General features: G+C 42.9%; 1 long non-coding RNA gene across 1 annotated transcript in view; it reads right to left on the minus strand.

The window, feature by feature from the left end:
• The window catches only part of LOC109323750, a 68246-nt gene extending 59828 nt beyond the window's left edge, over nucleotides 1-8418 (minus strand). The window contains exon 1 of the long non-coding RNA XR_002104741.1: nucleotides 8302-8418. This is a non-coding gene — a long non-coding RNA (uncharacterized LOC109323750). The remainder of the gene's footprint in view (nucleotides 1-8301) is intronic.
• Between the last annotated feature and the right edge of the window lie 209 nt (nucleotides 8419-8627).

Raw genomic sequence — 8627 nt, forward strand, 5'->3', positions numbered from 1 at the left:
CCCAGCACTCTTTCCTGCTTATGCAGGGGGTCGGACTCGATGATCTATTGAGGTCCCTTCCGACCCTAGCATCTATGAATCTATGAATCTATGAATATAGAGAACAATTTTTTCTCATGATATTTGTGCTTATCATTCTGCAAATATATGTAAATATAGAGTCTGTGTTTGTGTGTTACACTAAGTTATTAATGTTGAATCTGTCTTAAATTCTGGGTGTGTCTACAGGACATAATGGATATACCTACATATGCGCATTAACCCAATTTAACGGGCATTAAGGGCACGTGTCTACACATGCACACCCTTAATGTACCTTAAAAATGGTAAATTTAGGCTAATCCCACCTAAATTCAATATCTGCGTAAAGCAAGTATCAAATTTAGGCGCAATTACAGTCCCAATTTCTTCTTCCACATAATCCTGTCCCCAACCAGTTTGTTCAGAGAGTTCTTGTTCCTGTCCCCTCCTGGAACCTCAACCTATTAGTTCTTCTCTCTCAACCTGACTTCTGCCTGCTTTTCCCAATACTTACAATACTTGTCCCACAGGGCCCCTTTGCTAATCATTGGGTACATCTATGCAAGCCATTAATGCACAGCAATAAACTGAAGGCCTTGTTGTTCCACAGCTTAGTGCTCCTGAGAAGCTCCTGGGCACACTGTTTACACATGCACCAGACAGCAGTACATTGAGCCAGGTCACATCAACCCCACATAGCAGGGAGCCTTGGGGGTCAGCCTGCCTGCCCGGGGCTACTCTGACAGGGCTCAATGTGCTGTGGAGGGGCTGGCTGGGGCACAAGGCTGTTTCCGTGAGGGGCTAGCCAGCAGGCACCCTCCTTACTGAAGCACCATCATGCATCAGTCACCTGGGTCAGTATCTACACATGCACTAAGCACAAAATAACTGTGCAGCAGGCTAGGACTTGTATTTACAAGTCCTACTGTGTTGCGGAGTTTATAAGTTTCTTGTGCCCAGATAATTCTGTTTCTCCCTCTGTATCTTCTTTCCTCATTAAATTAGTGTTCTCTCCTTCCTCAGTTCCTTGTCACAGCCCTGCTAATTTTCCATACCTCTTGCTCAATTTCTGCTATGGCTTCTCATATGGCTCTATCTTGTTCCCAGACCCAATCTCTCCCTGCTCCAACTTCCAGCCCCAGATTCCCTCTCTCTCCCACCACTCTCCAGGCCCAGTTTCCATTCTCCGTCTTCGGGATCCTTGTCCACAGTTCCTATGAGACACTGCTCCACTGCATATGTATTGCACAAAACAAATTAAGCACTATGGGCATTTTTACACACGCGTTGAGGCAGGGAGGTGGGGGGGGACTTTAGTTAGAGCAGCTCTGAGCAGCTCTAACTAAAGCACCTGGAGAATCTCATGTATCAGCATATCCATGTTTCAAAATGGTGGCAGGGGCACTTTATCTAAAGCTTATCAAACAAGCTTTAGTTAAAGCACCCCCATTGCCATTTTGAAGTGTGCAGATACTGATGCATGAGATGCGGAGGCTGACTGGAGTGTGTTAATTGGCATGCTCCAGCAGACTCAATCAATCACCCCATCACTTTAGGTGAAAAGGAAAATAGGAATTTACAAAATTACTCTAGATTCAAGCCATTAAGATGCATCACAGAAGAACAATTTATAGAAAAATTCAGGGGGTTTGAGACAAAAACATTTGACATTTGAATAGGAATTTATTTAATCCTATGTATTTTCTGGGAAAATTTCGAGGCGAAGTTCATTTAGGAATGAATTTTTAAGGGAAATTTTTAGCTTACTTTTTATGGAGGTCAGTGGCACTGGAATTTTGGAATGGATATAACTATAATTATAGTGGTAGGAGAGGGCAGTGCCATAACAAATGAACAAATGGGAATGATGCCAAGGATGAAGGCCAAATGGTTTGCCTCCCTCAGGAATCTTAAAGCAGAACAGTGTTTGCTGTGAAAATAGGATACATGACAGTAATTAGGCCTGTTGATAGGATGCTTTTTGGAGCTTTTTCCTTCCAAAACATTTTGCAATTTTAGTCAAGGCTATGCTGGAGAATGCTAAATACTGTAGACTGTTAGTCTGTTTATAAATTCCTCCAGGCTTTTTTTGACAGCTCATTCAGTAGTGCTGACCAACACAAATTATGTACATTTTTAAGCCATTCAACTACTTGGCAATGTTTTATCAAGGAGGTTCATCTGATGAAACTGAAGTATTAACAACTATCCAGTTTGGTTTATCTGTGTCATTATAAAGAGAAGAGCTTCAAAGAACCTTATGTGGCAGTAGAACAGGAAAATGAAAGCCTGGAAGCATTTGTGTATATTCTTGGCTCTGCTACTGCCTCATGTAATTTCAGGCAACTCATTCAACTTCTTTGTGCCACAACTTTCTTCATCTGCAAAACAAATCTAATACTGCATATCATGGGAAAGATATGCATGATAACAAGACAGCCTCTTGCTCCCTGAAAATTCAGCAACACCTCCTTTTCCATCCAAATGGAGAGGAAACAGGATGTTGGGTGGATCATGGCCCTTGCTAAAACAGTGTAAAGTTGCCATAATGTCAGCTTAACTGGCTACTGGAAGATTTAGCCATTGTGAAGGTCTTCATGATGTAGGATGGACTACCAAAGTGTTCTCATCCTTTGGAAATTGGTACAGGTAGCATGCCCAAGTAGAAAGGATATGAGTGGAATATCTCTATGCCAAAAGTGCCCTTTTAGGTCCATGCATTGCTGCAATGGGGAATTAGTCCAGCTCCTGGGCAGGCCTATAATCAAAGGCAATGGAAGTTAAGAAAGTACCCTTGCTTCATGGATTTGAGCTGTGTTGGGTACTCCTCAGATGCTGATCTATACAGGGACGGTTATATAACATACAATTTTGCTAAGAAGGTTTTTTCATTGTAGATACCATTGGTAGAACATTTAACTATGGAAGCCAAGGGAGAATGTAATTTAATTTAATAGAAACCGCCCTTGCTTAAAAAAGTTGTAGGGGAAGACAATTCTATTTAATAGAGGTGATAGCTTACAAATGTCCATCATATTCCACAAATAAAAATAAAAAATACGTTGAAAAAGACAACATATTCAACACAAATACACCTGCTTCCTGTGTAGTACCCCATGCTATGGTGTGACAGAAAAGAAACTAAAATCCTGCTGTTAGGACCCACTTGCTTTTCTCCCTCTTCCTCTCCATTGGATATGCACAGCCATCTTCAATAGCTCTGGTAGTAGTTACCGGCATGCCCCACTCCCCACTTCACCATGTAATGATCCTCAGCCCGGTTGTCAAACACAATTATTTCTCTGAGTAACAATATGAAAGGCAGCTGCAGCAAGCGTGGAGGTCAGGCAAAGCAGGCCACGGACGCTATGGCACCTGCCTCTTGTACGCAAAGACAGAACAAATTACAACATTTGTCGCCAAGGAACTAAGCTGCAGCACCATGTGGGATGGTCTCACAAGCACCATTTTCATCATGTGCATGGGTATATCTTTTCAAATCTAGAGCAGGGAACAGATGTTTCATCAAAAGACACATTTAAAATAAAGATAATTATGCAGTAAGAAGCTTAATTACATAGGATTATTCAGGTCCACTTAATTGCCTGACAGTCTGAGAGCCTCCCACATATTTGTGACAGAGGCACCCATCTCTTATTGGGTTACCAAACTCCTTGATTGCTTCAGGACAAATGTAGTTACTTAGTAATTCAGTTAATATCAATTCCTGATATCCGGCTGTAAGGAGGAAATGTAAGTAATCTTAGCGAGCAATAACATATTGTCTTATTCCTATAGGCATTGTATTCTGTTCCATAAAATATTAATAAGTTGAACTACTAAAACAGAAGCAAAACTGAATGCTATTATTGTAATAAACGTAGCTGAGCATTAATCATACTTGAAACATTTCAGATATATTAAACAATAGAAAACGCTTTGATTAGGTTGACCAAATACCAAGGAAACTTGGGGATCACCTATTCTAAGGCCTTTATCTTGATCTTGCACTTGGCTTTCCATAAGTTGGTATCTCTTTCATCCCTGTCTCCATATACTCCCACATTCTGCTTGACTCATGACCAAAAGAATTTCAGTACCATAAAAAAGTGTACTAGTTTTTTTCCTCCCGTTACCAGGAAAAGTGTCTTTAAAAATCTGGTCACATCATCTCTGACTAAAGCATAATGGGCACATCTACATGAGGTGCCTTCATGTGCAGTAGCCTAGTTTACTGCACAGTAAGCGCACACATTTACACATGTGCATGATTACTGAGCAATGAAAACCCTTAATTGTGTGTAAACTTGCTAACTGCAGGTAGCACATTTACACGGGATTAGTTACTGCACAGTAACAAATGTGTAGAAGTGACCTGGGAGCAAGTTTGCTCTCAAGTCTGTCCTGCCACTAGAGGGCTGGCCTCAAGCTAGCCCCAGGGCTCCAGGCTGGCAGCCTCTCCTGGCCCAGAGCTGGGCTGCCTCTATGGCAGCCCCTGCTTCAGGCTTTAAAAGCCTGCAGACATTTTGAGGTACAGCATTTGAGCCCTGGGGAATACAACCAGGGAGCCTAAGGGCACTCCAGGCCCCTGTGTCCCCCCTGGGCAGGCCGCAGCCTAGCTGTGCCAGCCTGCCTGCACCCCCATGCTGCTGCCAGGACCATGCCATCCAGGCTCACAGGGTGCTGCAGGCTGCTGTAGCCTCTGGCCAGGCCAGTCAGTCAGTCCCCCAGGCCCAGCTTCAGGCAGCTTCTGGCCAGTAGGGCCAGCTTCACCTGCCCACAGCGCACATCCAGCAGCCTGTCTGGAGCCTGTAGGTGCTGTGGGGCATTGCCTCTCCCACATGGCTACCAGTCCCATGCCATTCCCCTGCACTGGGCACTGTGGCCTGGCAGCAGTGGGACAGCCACACAGAGAGCCAGTGCAGAATCCCAGATGGCATTGTTCCCACCCAGACCTTTGCCCATACCTGTGCTTACCACCCAGGGTCCCATCTGGTCCAAAGAGGAGACTAGCAACCTCATGGTGCAATGGGGTGAGGTGGAAGGTGCAGTGTCAGTTCCAGTGGGGCGGGCACTCCAATGCCCACATCTATGGGGTACTATCAAGCCAGATGCTGGAGCACAGACACAACCAGTCAGCACAGCATTGCAACATAAAGGTAAAGGGCTTGCAGGCATAGTGGATCACCGTGACTGACCACTATTGCCAGTCCAGTGGTGCCCGTAAGTCCACGCCTTTTATGAGGCAACTGCATACCATCCTTGTGCCCTGGGACACAGGCTGCAGCCATCCTGTCTACAGCAGCATGGGTGGCCTGCCTGAGTCCCTGCCCCAGCCTTGCACCTCCAGTGACACATTACCAGAGCAGGGCCCCTTGGATGTCCAGCAGCCCATCCTGCTGAGCTCCCTGCCTGTAGTCTCCAGGCAGTCAGTGCAGTAGGCCAGCAGTGCCAGCACAGTGGGAGCATGGGCCACTGGTCATCACTACTAGGGGCAGGGGCTGGAGCAGCCATAGTGCAAGGAGGCAGAGGCAGTGAAGAGAGTGCTGCCATGTGCTGTTCTTGTGCTGGGCACACTGCTCCTGGCCAGGGAAGTGACTAGCCAAAAAGCAGGGAACAGGGCTGTGTGTTGAAAAGGGCTGCCAGCTGCTGGCAGCTGGAGCTGGAGCCTGGAGCCCCCCTAGTGGTGGCAGGGGCCCATTGCAGGGCTGCAGGAAGTTGGATGCTAAGAGCAGCAAATTTACTGCCTAGTCCTTGCATGAGTAGAAGCCTGTCTTGGAGCACTTAATCTGCAAAGTTTTATACTTGAGTAAACTGAGCCAAGATCAAATGCACATGTAGACATGCCTATTGTGTATTTTACAACTACCCATGACACAACTATTTTAAACCATTAAAGAGTAAAGATGGTCAGGAATTTTTATAGCAAATGCTGATTTGTCAAAAACAAATGGTTTTTCCCCTTCCCCCGCCTCCTTCCTCTCCCCCCCGCTTTTAGTTTTAATTAACTTATCTTGAAAGACAGGCAGGGTTCCTATGGGAGTTTTAGGGAACCCGAGCTTCCAGAGCCCACAGCTTTGGAGAAGCTGTAACAAGCAGACTGCCTTGAGACTAGGGAACCCAGTGCTTCTGTAGCTTTAGGATAGCTCTGCCATACCAGTTGCCTTAGAGTTAGGGGCCCAAAGAACTGACAGGTTCCCCACCATGAACCCAGCTTAAATTGGCATGACTTCTACGCTTTTTTCTATGCTGTGGGGAGCCTAGTAGCTCTGAAAGCCCAGTCCATGATCTCACTGATTCTAGACACCCTGGACCATAGTGAGTGGCTGTTTGACTCAGGGACTGCCTAGGCTGCTTCAGAGTTGGGTGTCATTTAGGGAATCAGGGATAGTGTGAGAAGCCCCAGAAATCACAGTAGCCAGCAGATATGTTTTGTTTTGGAAAAAAACTGGAAAAAAAAAAGATTTTTCCAAAAATGAAAACTGTGGGAAATTTTGCAATCTCTAGTTTTTGGTTTGATTCAGAAAGAAACCTCTTTCAAAATATTGGCCTCTCTCATATATTTCAGTTCTGAGTTTTTCACAGGTCCAGTAAAGAATACATTTTATTTTTGCTCTTTACAATTTTCAATAGACAGTTCAACCCAAGGCTGAAAAGAACCACACTATTATATTGTTCCTTACACATCACATTTCTTAATCATCTTACTGTAGAGCCCTAACAAACCCAACTGCAAAATTTGTAAGGCTGGAATATAAAAGTGATATTAAAAACCCAAGGGTTAAAATATTCTATCCTACATTCTATCAAAAAAAGAACTATGCTCTGTGTAACTGACAAGCCACTGCAGATTTTTCTTTATGTAGACAAGCTAGGAATGATTTCATTGTATATTACTGAAAAAAAATCTGCAGAAGAATTAACTTTATAAGAAGTTAAAGCCTGTCATTTAAAAAAAAAATCTTAGTTCAGAGGAAGCTGCTAAATGTAACTTAAAGCTGGGGAAAGACGATTACCCTATAATGGCTCCATTCACATTCATAAAGTTGGGGTCATTTTAAACTACTGCTAAGTTTTGGAAAGCTGCCCAGAAAACTTTTGGTGTGAAAAATCTGCTGAATGCCTTTGTGCAACATTAACTAATGGTATGTAAGGTCAATAATGCAGGTGTGGACCTTCCCATATGCAAGTTGCATTGTAAGACCCTTAAAATCTTTTCACTCCATGAGCCTAAAATTTTGCTTGAAAATAGTTTTTCCTTGAGTCATTAGAAAGCAACAATACAAAATTGCCGTTTGTTGCTGTCAGAGGGGAACAAAAGGGGGAGCCTGCTAATGGATGATAAGCCAAAGATTAGTTTTAATGAATACAAAAAAAAACCAGTTTCACTTGTGTAAACATGGATCAGTGCTAAGTGCAACTTACTAAGAAAACCACTGGGACTTATACCTACCTTCTACACTAATGGTTACAAGGTAGGCAAAATGCTTCCCCTCTGCAGTTTGTGAGTGATACTGTAGAGGCCTTCGGCTGAGCTCATGTCCTAATTCTATTGCAGTTATCATATGCTACAGTGACACTATGACTGATTACACTCAGGCACTGCTTCTGTCTGTAAATGGGCTTTCAGTTATAATGGAAATGTTTAGTTCAAAGCAGCGTATACATTACACGTGTTATTAATGGCTGAAACAGATGCTTCCTTCTAGCGAAAGGGGTTTGTTTTTCTATAAAGTGAATCCTCCTGTAAATCTGAATCTTTTATTTGGTCACACATCAGTTTGAGGGATAATAATACAAAAAGCCCTTCATACTCTGTCTTATATTACACATTTTTAATTTGTTATGTATAAACAACTTTATATACATACACACGTATTTTATTACTCATTATATATGACTCCATTTGTTTCTATTGTAAATTGCACAGTTTCTTAATCACTGCTAAGCATAAAATACCCTATCAGTAAATTATTCCTACAATGAAATACATGATGTGGTCTACAAATGACGGTTATTAATTTCAAGACTAAACTGTTGCACTTATGTTGTGGTTTATGTTCAATTAACATATGACTGCATTAATGCAGAACCTCTGTTTATCCCTGCACCGGATATTAAAGGAAAACAAAGTACCCTAAAAGGGGATTACTGCCTGTGCTAAACAGAATAAGCAGCAATTTATTTGGGGTTTACTTGTATAGCATCACCTGAGATACTCATGAGGAATTCCAAATGTGCGGCTCACATTTCAGAAAGGAAATAAATTGATTGCTTTACCTTTGATGCACTTTTTGTGGAAAAAATTGTGTCTCTGCACATGATAGATCAATGGCTCTGAAGCTGGAGCAGCTGCAGCTCATGAAAACCAGATTATTAGCAGAGGGAAGACATCTTTAAAAATAAGTCACCCATTTCTTTCATTAACTACAAACAAGCTTGTTTTGAGGGCTAAGCAGCTCGTGTGAGTGAGCACATGAGGAGTCACAGTGGAAACAGTGATCATGATTCTTTTTGATGCAAAACATATAACTACAGTGAAATGTACTAGCTGCTATTTTGCTAGATGTACAAAGCTTCCTGTGAGTGAAATTTGCTAGAACAGG

This window comes from Crocodylus porosus, unplaced genomic scaffold, assembly GCF_001723895.1.
Source record: "Crocodylus porosus isolate Cpor-Errol unplaced genomic scaffold, CroPor_comp1, whole genome shotgun sequence".
Classification (NCBI taxonomy): domain Eukaryota; kingdom Metazoa; phylum Chordata; order Crocodylia; family Crocodylidae; genus Crocodylus; species Crocodylus porosus.